Raw genomic sequence first — 18,088 nt, 5'->3', positions numbered from 1 at the left:
GTCTCGTGACTCCAGTTTAAGGTCTTGTCTCCTATACCCTGCTATCATGTGTCAGGGGTGAGCTGGCAGCCCAAGAGGTTAGGATGAAAAAAAGAGGATGGTGAAAATTTTCTCTGATTTACATCTCACTCCCCACAGCACACCCAGAAATCCCCACTCCTGCTCTCTTTTACCTTCTGAATGGAGCCAGCCTCCCAGAGCTGGGATTCACAGCCACCTGTCCTGGTGGTGTGGCAGCCAATTTAGCAGAGACATTGTAGAAAACACTTCTTAGAAGAAATTCTAAGGATTACAATTTGTCATCTAATGTGTCGATTCCAGGGGCTTTAATTTCAGACCTTTGCTAACAATCACATTTCATACAGCAAGCCGTCAGACAACTGCTAAATCACGGCCTTCCCTTTCAGCCTCAACACTCCTATTCTGTTCTTCCAGCCTCCACTAGAGCAGTGATTCTCAAATTTTTTTTGGCTCAGGATCCCTTTACCCTCTTAAAAATTATTGAGGATCCCAAAGAGCTTTTGTTTATATGGGTTCTATCCCCATCTTAGAAATTGAAAACTGATAAAATTTTAAAATATTCATCTTAAAATAATAACAAACCTATTACATGTTAACAGAAATAACATTTCTTTGTGAAAAATAACAATATTTTCCCAAACAAAAAAAAATTTAGTGAGGAGAATGGCATCATCATATATACTTTTGCAAATTTCTTTAATGTCTGGTTTAATAGAAGACAGCTGGATTCTCATATCTGCTTCTGCATTCAATCTGTTGCGATACGCTGTTTTGGTTGATGTATGTGAAGAAAATCTGGCCTCACACTTCCAATTTCAGATATGTACTTAGTTGGAAAAGGAAGGAATATTTTAATAGGCATGTAACATTTTAATTTGATTATGAATATAGTTTTGATGTCACACACCCCCCTCCCCCCCAAAAAAAGGTCTGGAGAACTCTCAGAGGCCTGCATACCACACACAGAGCTACCACGCTAGACCCACTCTTCACTTGGTCTTCTGTAGATTCAAAGGCAGAGAGGGACTCTTTAAATTTAATAACCCAATATTATAATGTGTGAGACACTGTGCTGCAAAGTGAAATGGATACAGCGAAGTATAAAACACAGTTCTTGCCCTCAAGAAACTTACATTCTAGAGGGGAACAGACAAAACCTTTATTTAAAGAGTTAACTAACTATATAAGGCAGCATAAGCATCAAATGACGCATACAACAGAATAAGGTCTTGATGTCTATACTTCCTCAATCACTTGTTCTTCCCTTCCTTGAAATCTGGCTTCCATCCCTATCACTACTCAAAGTGCTATCTCTGAGGTCATTATTGATTTCTTTATCATTAAATCCAATGGACCTTTTTCTGTCTTCATCCTCCATGACTTCCCTCCAGCATAATATTGTTGATGACCCCCTTATTGATGCCTTCTCTTTTCTTGGCTTCTGTGCCTGACTGATTGTTCTCCTAATACTTCTCTCATCACTCTCTGTCTCTTTTGCTTAGGGATATCCCAAGATTCTGGCTCTGGTTCTCTTTCCTTCTCTCTTTATTTTCTATCCCTTGATAAATTCATCTGCTTCTATTGATTGAATTATCACTTCTATGAAGATGGGTGCCAAATCTATATCTCTACTCCCAACCTTTTCCCAGAACTGCAGTCCTGTATTTATAACTTCCTGCTGTGTGTCTACACCTGAATGTCCTACTAGCACTTCAAATTCAACACATCTAAAATTTAACTCATCAGCTCCTCCCTTCAAAATCCCCTCCCCCCAAACCTTGACCTTTCTCTATTTCTGTTGATGGTGCCACCATCCTCCCACTCCTCAAATCTCAAAGACTTAGAGTTATCTTTGTTCCTTCTACTTTACTTCCTACATTTACTCCATGGTTGTCATGTAGGGTATTGGGCAGCTAGGTGGCCCAGTGGAGTGCTGGGCCCAAAGTTGGGAAGACTCAACTTCCTGAGTTCAAATCCAGCCTCAGACACTTATTAACTGTGTGACCCTGGGCAAGTCACTTAACCATGGTTGCCTCAGTTCCCTCATCTATAAAATGAGCTGGAGAAGGAAATGGCAAACCACACCAGGAGCTTTGCTAAGAAAATCCCAAATGGGATCTAGAAGAATCAGACACAACTGAAATGACTGAACAACAGCAAAGTCATGTGGATTTGTCTCTGTAATCTCTCCCAAATCTAGCCTACCTTTCTATCTCTACTGAAATACCGCAGTTTAGACCATTACTTCTCTTTTTTTTGTTTTTGTTTTTTGGTTGGGCAATGGGGTTAAGTGACTTGCCCAAGGTCACACAGCTAGTAAGTGTTATGTGTCTGAAGCTGGATTTGAACTCAGGTCCTCCTGAATCCAGGGCCAGTGCTCTATCCACTGCGCCACCTAGCTGCCCCCTCAGACCACTACTATTCATCTAAACTATTATAATAGTCTCCTAACTTGTTTTCCTGACTTTTGTCTGTCCTTCAATTTACCTTCTTACTGAAGCCTAAGCAAACTTTCCAAGACACCTCTCTTATTACATCCTTCCCCGCCCCTTCTTAAAAATCTTCAAAGGTTTCCCCATTGTCTATTGAATAAACTCCTGATCCTGACATTTAAGGCTTTCCAAAATCTACCTCTAACATACCTTTCCAGACTTATATCACGTATCTCCCTTTTATGTGTATTCTACATTCTGGACAAACTGGGCTACTCTAGGTCAGCACTTCTTATCCTGCCTTCTTTTGTCCCCAGGCCTTTGCTCATATCATTTCTCTTGTCTGGAATGGACCCCTGGAATCTGTCTGCTTTCATGATGCCTATTCTTTCCTGTCAAAGAGGGAACACTCAGATAAACTCATTCACACTGAGGCATCAAAGATTATGTTACTCTTTCTAGGGGTATGTGTGTTTAAAAGAGAATAGCAGCTAGGTGGCGCCATAGTGGATAAAGTGCTGGGCCAGGAGTCAGGAAGACTCATCTTCCTAGGTTCAAATCTGGCCTCAGACACTTACTAGCTGTGTGACCTTGAGCAAACCACTTAACCCTGTTTATCTCAGTTTCCTCATCTGTAAAATGAACTGGAGAAGGAAATGGAAAACCTCTCCAGTATCTCTACCAAGAAAACCCCGAAAGGGGTCACAAAGAGTTGGACACAACTAAACACTAAACAAAGGAAAAAATGCTTAACTTAAAGGAATGAATTAGTAATGGTGAAATTGCTGGCAATTTGACTGACTTTTTGGGGAAGGTTGGGAGACTTCTAGGCCTCTCAAATAAGCCCAAGTAGGCATCTGTCTGTTCTTCCTCATTATGGGATCTGGCAATAATTTTTAAAAAATGTAAGTTCTCACATGTATAATCAATATCATATTGTTTGCCTTCTCAAGAAGTGAAAGAGAAGCAAGAGGGAGGAAGAGAATTTGGAATGCCAATTTTAAAAAATGAATGTTAAAAAGTTTTACGTGTAATTTGGAAATATTTAATAAAATAAATAAAAATACATTTTTTAAAAAAAGTGTAAGTTCTAGCTTTGCAAATGAATATTACTGCCTTAAATGGTGAGGACAATTTGGTGGAGGAAAAAATGTTCTATCTGTGCACCCTGAATCGTAGTGTCTTTAGAAGGAGCCCTAAACTATGACTCCTGGTTTTATTCTGGTTTCAAACTACAGTTTGGGCATTTTCTATGAGACCCTGGGCAGTCATTGCATCTGAATGTCTTCATTTGTAAAATCAAGACCACAAGCTTTGCCCCTTCCACCTTGGAGGGACCATAGTATTGGAGTAGGAAGGGACAATAGAAATCATCTGATCCAACTCGCTTCACTTTATAGATGTGGAAACTGAACCACAGTCACACAAGTGGCAGAGCCAGGAAGCAAACCCAGGTTCTCTGATGCCAAATCCAGGCATGAAATAACCGATAAGAAAACATTTAGGGTACTTTGGGCAAAAGGGAACCCCACGGTATGATGACATGCATGGTGGTAACCATTCACCTTAATTATCCTAGTGTGGCTTCCAGAGTGGAAATGAGGGCGTGGTGTGTGTGTGTGTGTGTGTGTGTGTGTGTGTGTGTGTGTGTGTATGTGTGTACATGTACACCTTCACTAGCAAGCCCCATGCACTAGTGGGATAGTACTGGAGCACAGAATGATTTCCAGTTTTGTTTATTTCTTTCCAAATTTTTCCCCCTAATCCTTCCCACCCCCAACCCTGCCCCCCAATACAGGGATACTACCATAGCACAGAATGATTTCTAGTTTAGTTTCTTTCTTTCCAAGTTTTTTCCCCCAGGTTCCCCCAGCCCCTCCTGCACACAGAAGGATGAGTTGGTAGGCCCTGAAAGGGGTTGCCATCTGGCAGCTGGCCTTTAGCTTCCCATCATTCTTTCAACTGGGCTCCGCAGGGCAGATGTCCAGGCTCAGCTCTCCCTCCCCACCGACCTTTCTTTAGCATCTTTTAATAAGCAGTGCCTTGGAGGGCTTCAGGAGCTCCCAGAAGAACAGAGGCTGAATTGCCCTCTCTGCAGTCCTCCCTGCCCAGCCCCTGCCCCTCCCAGACTAGGTTCCCCAGAAGCTTGAGGCTCGTCGGGGGGACCTAAGAGAGACTTCCGCAAAACTTCACTGGGGAGAACTGGACTGTTCATTCCCCTCTTCTCCTCGCCAAAGGGCCCCCACTCCCTTTTCCACTGCAAGGGCAAACTCAGGACATTGTTATGTTAATAATACCTTGTGCACTTTGCCTGCAGGAGGACCCTGCCCTTGGGATGACTGAGCAAAAGAGCCAAGTCAGCCTTGAAAGGCCCCAAGAGTAAAATGAATTAGTACAATCCTGTGCATTCCATAATTGTGAGCATGCCCCGGTAATTAATAGTGGAGTGAGTGGTTGCACCCTGGGTGTGTCTTTCCTGAATCAGATAGGCAGCTTCCCTCCCACCTTGTTTTGGCGACAATGTCTCTCACTCACAGAGAAGCCATTCCACCCATCCCATCATCTGAGAGGCATCCTTAGATTTTAGAGTTGGAAGAGATCTTAAAGATCAGGACCATTCTACACCCAGCCCCCATTATTTGTCTTCTAGAAGCAAATAAGCACGTGTCGCCTCTAAAAGGAGACATTGACACTTGCTCATTCAATAAAGACATATCTAGGCTGTAGTCAAAAGAGCACTGGAATTTCAGTCACATGATCTGGGTTCAAATCCTGCTCTGTGTAATCTCAGATAAGTCTCCTAAACTCTCTGGGTTTCACTTTTTTCATCTGTAAAATGGGGGGGGTTAAATCAAATGATCAGTAAGGTCCTTTCCAGGCCTAGATCCTAATGGGGGGCTAGACTCTGCAGCCATTCCAAAGAAGTAAAGACATTATCTTTTTTATGTCATTTATCATTTATCTCAGTGCCTGGGACCTGACCTTCTGTCATTAGTTAGCCTTATTAACTTCCACAGCCTCAGTTTCCTCATCTATGAAATGGGGATAATAATACCTAGAGTCTTAAAGTATTCGAGTTGGAAGTGATCTTAAATGTCATCTAGTCATAGGATCATAATTATTAGATGAGAAAACTGAGGTCAAATGATTTACCCAAGGTAAGGAGAACACCAAGGAGAAGAAGGGACATACCCATTGGGACTGGCTGGCGTTTGTTGCCCTGGATCATGCAATCAGTATGTGGCAGAGCCCGGACTCAAATCCGGAATTCCTAACTCCTAGTTCAGAGCTCTCTACCCTCTACCAGACCATCCCTTGCCTAGCACAAAGGAGTTTACAGTCTAGTTTGGGACTTAGTACTTTGCCCACTGGTTTCCATATGCTGGTTGAGGTGAATGGTCAGTAGTTGATGATTGTGTTGTAGTGATGGGGATGGCGTCTGGACCCCAGAAAGGAAAAACTTTGGACTTTCCCACCTGGCCAAATCTTTAGTGTTTGCCTGAGAATACAATCCCATAGACTGGCCTTTCATTGTGGCTATGCCCCATCTCCTAACTCTCTGTTACCTTTAATCTAGCCTAGCCCTCCATTGTTTTACCTCCCTATGGCCCCTGCCATTTCCCACCCTTAATCCTAGCCAGGCTTCATTGTCCCTTGGCCATGTGGTCCAGGTCGCAGGCATTCTAGTCATCCCAAACCACTTGGCCACTCCTAGATCTCTCTCACAGTCTTTCTGTATATGAGGTCCATCTTGTCCCCATTAAAGTGCTCAGATTCTTAAAATCTAGCCTGCTTACATTAGTGATACAAATTCTTAGATGCCTTAAGAGTCTGCCCAATATGGAGGATGTTCTAATAAAACTTGTCTTTGGTTGAAAGAAGGCTTGGGTCGAATTCTTTTGGGCAGGATCCATGTCTCTTGCTCTCAATATTTTGGGGTCCCAGCACCCTATAACCCCTAAACCTGAACAGTAGGAGAGCATAGAATCATAGATCCAGAGCTGGAAAGGACCTCAGACACCATCTAGTACAGCCCTCTGATGGGGTATGGGCCCAAGATGAGACCTTTGCCCCTTGCACCAAAAAGAATTTGGGTCCCATTTGTCTATGGCCCCAGAAAACTCTTAAACTTTCTTTGACCTCACTCTGGTCTCAGATGGTTACCTGAGGCTATACTCCATTCAATGGACTTTCTTATTAACTCTCCCTATCTCCTTTTGAAAACCAAAATGAAGTTATTTTCCACCTTTGATCTTATCCAGACCCCATTCAAACCTCTTCCTTCCAGTTCCCTTCATTATCCCCATTGTCTATTCAACCTCCCAGACTTTCCGGTGGGAATTCTCCCTAAATTCACTCCAGCTTCAGGATCTTTCTCCCAGCCCCTCCTCTGAACACCCAAAATTATTTGAGTCTATATAAGATCCACCTTGGCCCCCATTGAAATGCTGAGATTTTCTCATGCTGTTCATCCTTACAGGCATCACTAATGTTCAGATTCCTTAAGAGTCTGGCCTGTATGGTTTATCTCTAATAAAAAACTTTGTCTCTGGCTGAAAGAAGATTTGGGTCAAATTCTTTCAGGCAGGACCCGTGTGTCGTGATCTTGGGGTCCCAGCACCCCTAAACCTCTAGACCTCATCCCCTCCTCATTTTACAAATGAAGAAACTGAGGCCAAGAGAGGTTAAGTGACTTGTCCAAGATCACAAGGGTAGTAACCATCAGAGGCAGGATTCAAATTCAGGTGTTCTGATCCCAGAGCCAAAAGAAGCTGCTTTCCCAGGTGGCTCTGCTAGGACAATTCTTATCTGGGCTTTGCTAGTAGCTCAAGGGGAAAAAAAAGGATGCCAGTCAGGATTGGACAGAAAACTGATTGATGCTCCACTTTGGTCAGAAACCCAGGCCAGAGAAGAAGCCCAGTCCTCCTTCTGGGGTCTAGAGGCCAGGACTGAAAGGAAGTCTGGGAAATCCCCCTGGATCTCTGACTCCAAGCTCAGACCTTGGGGGTTAACTTTGCAGTATTACTTCCCTGGGCAGCTGGAAGCAGGAGTTTTGGTGAGGCCTTGATGGGTCCAGTGAGGATCTCTCTGCCTTGGTGAGCCTCTCTCTACCATCATTAATAGGGGTGGAGATGCATCTCAAAAAGGCAACTGGAATGTCTCCCTCTGGTCTCTGTCGTGTAAAAGTCTCCTACCTGCCACAAGGAGCGATGGGGTGAGGCCTAAGGGAACAGGAGAGATTCTAGGTGTGGTTTTTAAGTTCATCCCCTGTGCCCCTAGCTTCCCCCTTCTTTGCTCTTCTTTTGTCCTCTTTCTCCTGATCAAGTGAATCATGGCTTCTTACTCTCCTCCTGCTTCTCCCACCCCTCCCCTCAAAAAACCAACCAAAAACAAGTGACTGCTAGGAAAGGATCTGAGATCAGCCATTTATACTTGATGGTGATGCATTTTGAGAAGACCATTGGTTGCAGTACAGGGGAGCTAGGTGGTGTAATGGATAGAGCGCTGGGCCTAGAATCAGGAAGACTCTTCTTCATGAGTTCTCCTAACAATAACTGCCTGGCCCCTTTTCCCATTGATGGGTTTCTCTTAGGGCCTCTATTTTGGGACTGTCCTTCATTACTCTCCTAGCTGTACTTCTGACTTTCCACTCTTCAGCTTCCCCATTGGGGTACTTTAACCCACCCCCCTCCATCCCTGTTATGTGTTATATTCCTCCATTAGATTGTAAGCTCCTTGAGGGCAAGGACTGTTTCTTTTTGCTTGTACTTGACAACAATTTGCACATAGTAAGCACTTAATAAATGCTTATTGCTTTGCCTCAGTTTCTTCATCAGTAAAATGAGGAGACTGGACTCCATGATTTCCAAAGTCCTTCCAGCTCTAGGTCTCTGATTCTATTTTAAATTTTAAGCCGTGCCTCTAATAGTGGAATGAAAGGTTTTGTCCTTGTGAAAGCAATTTCAGGCAATTGCGAGAGCATTTGAAGGGAAGGGGGTAAGGAATTAACCTAGGGCTGAAATTCTTTTTTCTTCTGCCCACTGCCTGCCCAGTCATTTTCTAAAGAAAGAAGAAGCATCTGTAATAATTAACTTACAATCTTCTGAAGTAGGCAGTGTGAATATCATCCCCATTTTACAGATGATTAAACTGAGTTTTGACTTGCCCAAAGTCACATAAGGACTAGAACTGGAAGAAAGACCTTCTAACAAAAAATCCAGTGCTCTTTTCATCCTGCCTCCCTTAACCTTGTTGTGACAAAATCAACAGTAGTGATAATAATAAGAAGAAATACACCTACTTGTATAGCCAGTATAGACAGTTTGTATATAGACAGTTTATAAGGTACTTTCCTTACAACAACCCTGTGAAATTATGGAGCTAACCTTTTCCTTTTGTTTCAAAAGCACTATGACCATAAGCACCTAGTACAGTGGCTCACACACAGTTAATTAGTTAATTAATTAATTAATGCTTGACTTGACACAATGGACTTCCTAGCTACAATAGACGCTTACCTATATATCAGATCCACCCAAAAGGTCTTTGGATTCTGCTTATTCTGGTCACCTGACCTTAAACACGAACTTTTGACTTTTTTTTTTTTAACCAGGTAAAGGGTCCAAGGAAATTGTTAAAAGGCAAGAGATGGAAAATGGAGGATGGGTTGGTTAATAAAGCCAGAAACACAAGATAGATTCCTTTTTATTTTCTCTGATATTGCTAAACCACCTAGCATGTGCATGTAGGTTTAATGTGTAAGAGGTGTGCTGAAGATGATATAGAAGTTTTAGTTTGTGCAATTAAAAATGAGGAAAGAGAGGGGAAAAAAAGAAGGGACAGAGGAAGGAAAGGGGGCAAAAGAGGGAAAAACAAGAGATGGAGAGGGAAGAAAAAGAGAAGGTTAGTAAATGAATAAGAAATTAGCGAAAGCAAAATATGGTAGAATGGAACAAATGAATTGCAGCATTTAGGGACTTAGAGACCAGCCCCCTTCTAACAATGTCTCAAATGTCCCATAGCAGCAGAACAAGGAATTGGGTAGAGAGATTTTATAGCTGGAGGGACCAAGGCTATGATTTTGGGTGACTTGACCAAGTTTTCTGAGCATGGCAATTGAGGAGCCAGAAAGATAGGTTTGGTGTTTAAAAGGCTCTTGGGAACTCTAGAAGGAAAACCAATCATCAGTGTGGGCTCTGAATTTCAAGAGATGGCAGGTTTGCTCTTGGCACTACCCTGATGGACAAACTCTTTGCTCTCTCTTTCTTTATACTATTAAACAGCAGCCTCGATGGAAGGGCCCCAGAATACATTATTCAAATTTTCTTTTTGTATTTGTATTCATGAGATATTTTAAAATGTCTAATTGAAAGAAGACATTGTAGGCCACTTGAATTTTTCAGCCTCGGCATGAATTAGTGTCCAGTAACTCGCAGCCTGTCTGCTTCACTACTTAATTTAGAGATATTCTGGTTAGCTAAAGGTTTTTGGTGCCAAATAATCTGTCATTCCTGAAACCCCCCCTAGTCAAGCTCAATGAAAAATAAGTCCATAAATACCCATTTGAATGGCTTCCAGGGCCATAGTCACAAAGCTTCTCCAATGCATTTACCCAAGGCACCCCAACCAAAAATAATTGTGAGTATTCTGACCAAGAATAGTCTTGCTTACTGTGTTGCATCATGTATTCGTGCTGATTCTTGGACTAGGTTGTCACAGTACCCAGATCCCTAGCTGCTGCTATACACCATGCTTGCTTGCAGTTATAAACATCCAGTTCCTTGGCAGCCTTATCATTTAGCTTACTGTGGCTCCTTCCTTGGGAAATCTCTATTCAAAAAGCACTAGAAGACATCACGATCTTTAGCTTTTGACTTTTGCTTTTGTGAAACTGAGTGACAGAAAGAGATGATTTGAATTTTCCAAATCTACAGCAAATAACCCTCACCTCTTGGGTTTTCTCTCTTCTCTGGGTTTTCAGTACAGTGGTCTCTCTTTCTTGTCTAGCTGGTCCCTCTCAGTTTTCTTTGCTGGGTCATCATCAATATTTCACCTCCTGACTATGAATGTACCTCCAAGGCTCTGGAGTCCCTTATCTTTGAACCTCTGTCAATGTCCTCATCAGCCGGGTTCAATTATTATCTCTCTGAATCTGACTCTTATTTTTATATGCCCATCTTCTTTCTCAGGGCGTGGAATTCTCAAGATCTGGAGAACTGGAGGAGGAGCCAGGGCCAAGGGTAACTGGCCCTAGAACATCGGACTAGAATGATAAGACTTTTCAGCTTTCTGGCTTCCTGAAAGAGATTCATCTTCAGAAAGTTCTTCTCACCATTGAACAATTGTCTGATAGCTGAGATCCTACAGCTATCTCCTCTTCTGACACGTAATAGTTGGAGAAGCTGGGGTAGAGGTGTCAAACATGCCTTAACAGCCTGCAACAGATTAAAATAAAGTTCCTATCTGATTTTAATGTGTTGCTGTATCAATAAAAAAGAAATATATAAACATATTTGGTTTTAAGCAGTCCACAGGAATCTCTATGTATAACTCGGTGGACTCCATTTCTATTTGAGTTTGACACTACCATAAATCTTTTAATTTCATTGAGCCTCGTTTTCCTCATCTGTGAAACAGGGCTAATAATGTTTAGGATAACTATTTCATAGGGTTGTTGTACAGAGATGGCTTTGTAAATCTTAAAGAGGCAGCTATTCCCTGAGCTCATTTGAGAAGTATTGACATGCACCCCTAAATGTTGGTGTTCAGTATGGTAGAATTAACTACTCCATGAGGAGAAACTATCTCCATGTGGTAGGAAATACAACACATCAGTTGCTGACAGGGGTCTTAGGGCTTAGATTTAATTTAAAGACATTGTTAGTGGGAAGAAAGAAAAAATAGCGTGTGGAATCATAAGAGGAATAAGTCTACGTGAGAGAGACAGTATGTGTATGAAAATTATCTGTGTGTTAAGGCTGAGGTCTGAATATTCAGGGACTCATTGTGAATGTCAGTGTGTTCAGAAGAGGGAGAGAGGTGTTCTCTGTCCAACGTCCATCTTCTCTCCCCTCCGAGACACTGGTTTTGATAAGAAACCCAGTCAGATTGTATATTATAGCACATCTTCATGGCAAACATCTGAGTAATCTGGAGTTTCAGAATGGGAAGAGCATACGTCCCAAGAGTTGGGAAGTTTCCAGAAGGGGTTAGGTGTGTACAGTGACTAGAAGAAATAGGTTTGGAACAATGAATGTGATCACGATCAGCAAACAGTCATTGTGTCAGAAGCTACAAAGAGGTTGGTTGAGGAGGATGAGGGCTGGAAGAAGGCCATTGGATCCAGGCATTAGGAGGTAAAACCTTTAAGGCAATGGTTGCATAGAGTGGTAGGGGGACAGCCCAATTGCAAGGCATTGAGGGAGAAGGAATGTAGGGAGGAAGTATGGAAGCATTAGATATAGACAACTTTTTCAAGAAGTTTAGCAGGAAGAAAGAAATGGAACAATAAATGAATGGGAAAGAAGTGTCATGTAAAAGGGTTTTCTAGGATTGGGGAGAATCCTAGCCTGTTTGTAGATAGATGGAAAGGAGTTGATGGAGATTTAAGTAAAACATATAAAAGAAAGAAGATGACAGCTGAACAAGATCCTAGAGGAGACTGGAGGGAATACAGGTAAAGAGGATTAGCCTTTATTTAAATAGTACTAATATCTCTTTATGGGAAGCCCTGCTCCCTTTTTTCTCATGCCTTAGGGTTTTTCAACCTTGGGTCCTTGAAGTTGGTTAAATTTTTTTTAAAATTTCATTTCAATATAGTTGGCTTTCTTTATAATATAGGAATTGTATTTTATGTATCTTAAAATATTATTCTAGGGGCAGCTAGGTGGCACAGTGGATAGAGCACTGGCCCTGAAGTCAGGAGGACCTGAATTCAAATCCGGCCTCAGACCAAACACTTGACACTTACTAGCTGTGTGACCTTGGGCAAGTCACTTAGCCCCAACTGCCTAAAAATTAAAAAAATAAATAAATAAAATATTATTCTGAGGAGTTCCTAGGCCTTGCCAGACTGCCAAGGGGTCCAGGACACAAGAAAGGTTAGGAATATTTAGACCAGAAGGAAAAGAGGAAAAGAGAGTAATACTGTCATGCTGAGAAATTTTGTTCTTTCTACCCTCATAGAGATTTCTTATATTCTGTATATATCCCCTCATAGTCCCAGTCTCTGATGTAATGGTTTGAGTGGCCTTTGGCTTGTGTGAGGTGACTCTTTTTCCCTTAAAGACGGCCCAGATCTCATTCCTGAGTCTTTGGTTTAAAATTCTCTATAACTGCTGACAGCACCAGAGTCTTTCTTAACAAGTTAAATGGCTTCTTCCTCTCCCCACTCTAACAATCTGTTTTCAGGCCAAAGGTGAGATTTATTGTAAAGTGAAAAATTTGGCCTCTAAGGGGGGTAAGAGGAGAGGTGCTCAGTCTTAACTAGTAAAAAGTAAAAATTAGAAAATATTTAAAAGAAATGCAGTAACACAAAGACATGCAGGAACACAAAGTGGTAGTTAGCTATGAAATGAACAATCTCTTAGATTTAGAATAATCTTAGATAATCTCTAAGATTCTTTTTTGCCCTATGAAACAATGTCTATGTTCCAAGTCTGTGTCTAGTGGCTTGCAAAGTACTCCTCAGTGGAGGTCCTGTGTGGACCTGCTTTAATGATTAGATAGGGATTACATTTAATTAGTGCTTTTCACAAATGGGCAAAGCAAACAGTTTGAATACTGTTCTTTTTAATAGGTTAAAAACCTTTTTAATAGGTTAAAATTGCCCCTCCCAGCAATCTTCCTGTTAACTTACTGAAAAGGTCCTTTGTCCACAGATCATAAGCTTCAGCACAACCTATGACTGAGGTAATAATAATAATAATAATAATAATCCTAATAGGTAGCATTTATATAGCACCTACTATGTGCCAGGCACTGTGCTAAGCACTTTACCACTATTATAGCACACAATCCAAAAAAGTTAAGATCTGAATTAATGTAGTTGAAAAGTACCCGGCACACAGCAAGGGATTAATAAATGCTTCTTTATTGATTGCTTTTAAATTTCCCCCAAATTGCACTTAGGTGCTTAAGACTGTCCTTCTTTCCACACCTTTTGTAAGGATATACACTTGCAATATTGGCATTCCCACTCATCTCCCTTTTCAAACATAGGGATCAATTGTGGATGTAATGAGTAAATGAGAAAGCATTTATTTAGCACATATTATGGCCCCCAGGCTCAGCTAAACACTGCAAAATCAAATACAAAAGACAAATACAAGACAGTCTGCCTTCAAGGAGCTTACTAAGTGTCTGGCATGCAGTCAGTGCTCAATAAATATTTCTTGATTGATAGGTGACATTGCCTATAGGGAAGTGGTGGTCAGGGAGGGGAATTTTGGTAGGGATTGTCCCAGGCTCTAGACTTAGACTCCTAACCCACAGGTGCCCTGGCAAGATGGACTCCCAGAGTGAGGAAGGCTACATCTTCATATTAGAGTTCTAAGGGTACCTTGGATAGTTAAGGAGTGTCTTTTCTCTAATGCTATCGACTTGAGCCCCCATTCTAAGAGTTTTCCCTAATGTTAGCCACTAGTGATTAGCTCCAGTTTCATTTAACCAATTAATACCAATTAGCTTTTATGAAGAGATATTTACTGAGAAAATATGTCAAGAATAGAGGTACAGGTATTTCTCCCCCAATTTGTGGGCATACTCTATGTGAATATCATCTCCATCTTACAGATAAGAAAGCTGAGGCTGAGAGAGGCCATTCAGGGTCACATAGCTAATAAATAGCGGAGGAAAGATTTGAACTGTCTTCTTGACTCCAAATCCAACACTTTATCCACTGCGCCAACTACCCGCCTAGATGTTAGTGATATCTATCCCATGAGCTGCTTGCAAAGGTCTAAGACAATGCACTTGTCTCGCACTAGAATCCACACACAGGTCTCCTCACTGGGGGAGCTGTATGATGATGACCTTTGCTCTAAGTTCATGCCTCACTCCTCTGACTGAGCCTACTTCCCTTTTCCTGAGAAACGTGTCCTGACAGTAAGTGGGTCCCTTCCCCATCTTAGGGCACTTTTAGTGAGTCTATATATTTCCCTCTGGGTTTATGCTTTAGGGGCTAATGCAAGGAAGAAGAGTTTTGTCTTTGCCTTTCCAAAAGATCAGAGTCCTTTGGTGGAGGGAAAGGACAGGACTACTAGTCTTCCTTTATTTGTGGGTGGCCAGGTGGTGCAGTGGATAGAGCACTGGGCTTGGAATCAGGAAGTTTTATCTTCAAGAGTTCAAATCTAGCCTCAGACACTTAGAAGCTGTGGGACCCTGGGCAAATCACTTAACCTTGTTTGCCTCAGTTCCTCCTCTATAAAATGAGCTGGAGAAGGACATTGCAAATCACTCCAGTATCTTTACCAAGAAAACCCCAAATGGGGTCGTGAAGAGTTGAACACCACTGAAAAACAACTGAAAAAAAGGACCCAAGGAACTAGCCTGAGCCAGTCAGATTGTTATAGGGAAAACCACCGTGGAAAATTGGCCCACGGTTAAGTTTTGAGAGTATGGCTCTGAGTCTCCCCTTATTTCTAGGGAGATACCTGGGGAAGGCTACAATATCATTTCATTCCTTTCCCCATTAGCTCAAGCCATCCAGTAATGGGCAAGGATCCCTTGGGTAAGTACCAAACACACCTTGCCCTCTCTTGTCTCCTTTGGGAGAGAAAGTGAGCCTCCCTGATTGAAGCCATTGCCCCTTCCCCTCCCCAACATTATCATTCAACCCTGCAATTCTATACAAAAATATGGCAATGTGATCTTATTTTATGGATAGTATTAGCCTTTGTTGTCTCTCTAGTCTAATGATTATGTTGCTGTTGTCCAGTCATTTTTAGTCTTGTCTGACTCTTCATGACACCTCTCCCTCCCCCACAATGACGATGAGCTTTTCCTAATTATTAAAAAGTGCTCATACCTGTCTTTGTAATTGATACTCTTATCCAGTACTGATTATGATCACTCTCTTCCTGACAGCTAGAGTTCCCTTGACCTGTCCCTCACCATCCACTGCCTGTTCTTCACATTTCCCTTTCTCCCACAACATTCATTGTTCGGTAGTCTTGAGGTTACTTTATTACTCATCTATTTCTCTTAGCAGCAGCAGCCAGCATCACCACCTCTACTTTTCCCCATCATTTCACTGGCCTGTTCGGTTTAGTGTTTAATCATCTCAGGTGTTAGCACATCTTTGCCTGCTATTCACCTGTCCCTGGACTGAACACTCAACCGTTCTCAGAGAAAGCTTCGGATGGGGGAGAAAGGAGGGCACTTACAAGTTTGAAAGGCTAGACTTGATGAGGGAAGGCAGTGAATCTCATTCATGGTGCAATCCACGAACTCTGTTCAGGGCAGCTCGGTGACACAGTAGATAGAATGCTGGGCCTGGAGTCAGGAAGACCTGAATTCAAATCCAGCCTCAGATACTTACTAGTTTTGTGTGACCCTGCGCAAGTCATTTAACCTTCATATGTAAAATGAGCTGGAGAAGGGAATGTCAAACTATGCCATTATCTTTGCCAAGAAAACCCCAAATGGAGTCATGAAGAGTTAAACACAACTGAAACAACTAAACAATAACAATAACATGACCTCTTTGAAAAGACATATCATCATCAACTTGTCCATTTCCAGCAAAATGATGTGGTTTCTCCCCCTCTTCCTCAGTTAAAAGTGTAATGGTGGTCTCATGCATGCTCAGAGTGTCTCAAATGGCATCTCCACATGAAAAATAGCTTCCTTCCATGTGGAAAATTCTAGAGATTTGCTATGGGGAGAATTTGCAAAGGAAGCACCATGGCGTTGTACTATGGATCATATGTCAACATTCTGTAACTGGTTCGGATCAACTAATTGTATATTGAAGAGGAGGCTCAATGATTGGCTGCAGCCACTATTAACTCTTTGTCTCATGTGCTTCTGAAGGATTATGATGACTTCTTTGCTCATGGCATCCAGTGAAGGGCGTGTAGTCTCTGACCTTATGAGCTTAAAAGGCACAGAGGGTTCCTTGGCATCTTATCCTTTGACAATCTAGTTTCAAAAGTAGTATAGAATTGATGACCCAAGGAATGAAGACTGACCTTTGGGAGTGACCTTTGGATCCCCAGTCCAGAAGCAGCAAAGGCACGCTCTTCTGGCAGTCTAGACGTGAACTGGGTGGGAACAGTACTATATAGGAACTGAGCTAAATTTCAAATCTACTCTCCCAGAGATCAAGGGGGTAAAGGAGGTGCCCCTGAGGTGTTAGAGGGAAAGAAATATGTGTATGGTGTTTGTTGTTGTCGTTTTATCTTTGAAGTAAATATCCTTTGTAAAAACTAATCTGATATTAAGTGGTTAAATAGAATTTGGTGTAAGTTACTGGCCTTCTAACAATAGAAGCACAGTGGATGGGGGCTCAAACTTATGGCCTAAGAGAAGACACTCTCCTTAAACCCCTGACAGCACCCTAGAACCCTCAGAGGGCAGCACAACAGCCTGACCCTGAGCGGAGACAGAGCATATATATATGTAACAAAAACACTCCTTTATATCACTGGCATTGAAAAGTATTAGCATTCAAGGAAATAATTTTCCTCCTTTTTCACAGCCAGCAGGTTCCCTAAACCATCACATTGATAATCAAACAAGAATAAAACTTTGTTCAACAGATGAACTAATGTAACTTGACCAGTTGTGGGAGGGGAGGCAGAAGGTGGGGAATGTGTTTTATATAATACCTGATAAATAATAAGCTAGGGTTAGTGTGAAGTAGTGAATGAAGCAGGAAAGGAGAAAATAGAAATTTAAGGCTATTTAATCTCCTTGTCCTTAGTGACTGTTCAGTTTGTATTTAATGATCTGCATTAATCCTTGAAAAAAAAAGACTAAGGCCTTCTTGGCTTGTTCTCTATGAAGGTGGATTTCAAAAAGGAGTAGTTTCTGAATTATGCTTTGCTGTCTTTTGGTTTTGAAAGTGACTACTGCCTCCTTACTCATTCCCTGGAGGTCTTTAAAAATAAGATCGCTTCTTACTTGACTGAACTAAGTTAAGTGTGGTCTTATTTTGGATAGCCAGAAGCCCTGTATACCCAAGAATGCCCCTAATATCATTGCTTTGTTTTACTGAGACTCATGATTGACCTGTGTTTGAGTGTGCAACCAGGAAATGGAAAGAATGTCCACAACACCCCCATTTCCTGTTTCTGACAAATCGGTGTCCCGGTTGGTTTGAGTGCCAACACCCTCCTCCCCCACTTCCTTCCCTCCGGTGGCCAGCCCCTCCATCTCAGTAGCCAAGGCTGTCAACTCCAGCCCTACTTGAATACTAATCAGGGAACCTTTCTAGATTCCATCCGGGAGCAGCCAGGGCCAAGGCAAAACCATAAAGCAGGTTAAGTTTGTCTTCATTCCCTCGTCCCGTCCCCCCACCCCTTCCCTAAGCCTGCAGTTTCTGTCCCCAGTGCAGCCTGAAGATCCCCCCTCCCCAGTCATCCTTCCCCCACCACTCTAGAAACTGCCAGGAACATTGGAAGGGAGAGGAG

General features: G+C 42.1%; 1 long non-coding RNA gene across 2 annotated transcripts in view; it reads left to right on the top strand.

The window, feature by feature from the left end:
* Positions 1 to 10,926, top strand: part of LOC110207686 (uncharacterized) — a 50,235-nt gene extending 39,309 nt beyond the window's left edge. For both annotated transcript variants that reach the window (XR_002324280.2, XR_002324281.2), the window contains one exon: positions 10,643 to 10,926. This is a non-coding gene — a long non-coding RNA (uncharacterized LOC110207686). The remainder of the gene's footprint in view (positions 1 to 10,642) is intronic.
* Positions 10,927 to 18,088: the final 7,162 nt, after the last annotated feature.

This window comes from Phascolarctos cinereus, unplaced genomic scaffold (assembly GCF_003287225.1).
Source record: "Phascolarctos cinereus isolate Bilbo 61053 unplaced genomic scaffold, phaCin_HiC Scaffold_2;HRSCAF=192, whole genome shotgun sequence".
In the NCBI taxonomy this organism is placed as follows: domain Eukaryota; kingdom Metazoa; phylum Chordata; class Mammalia; order Diprotodontia; family Phascolarctidae; genus Phascolarctos; species Phascolarctos cinereus.
This window is presented reverse-complemented; position numbering and strand designations above follow the sequence as displayed.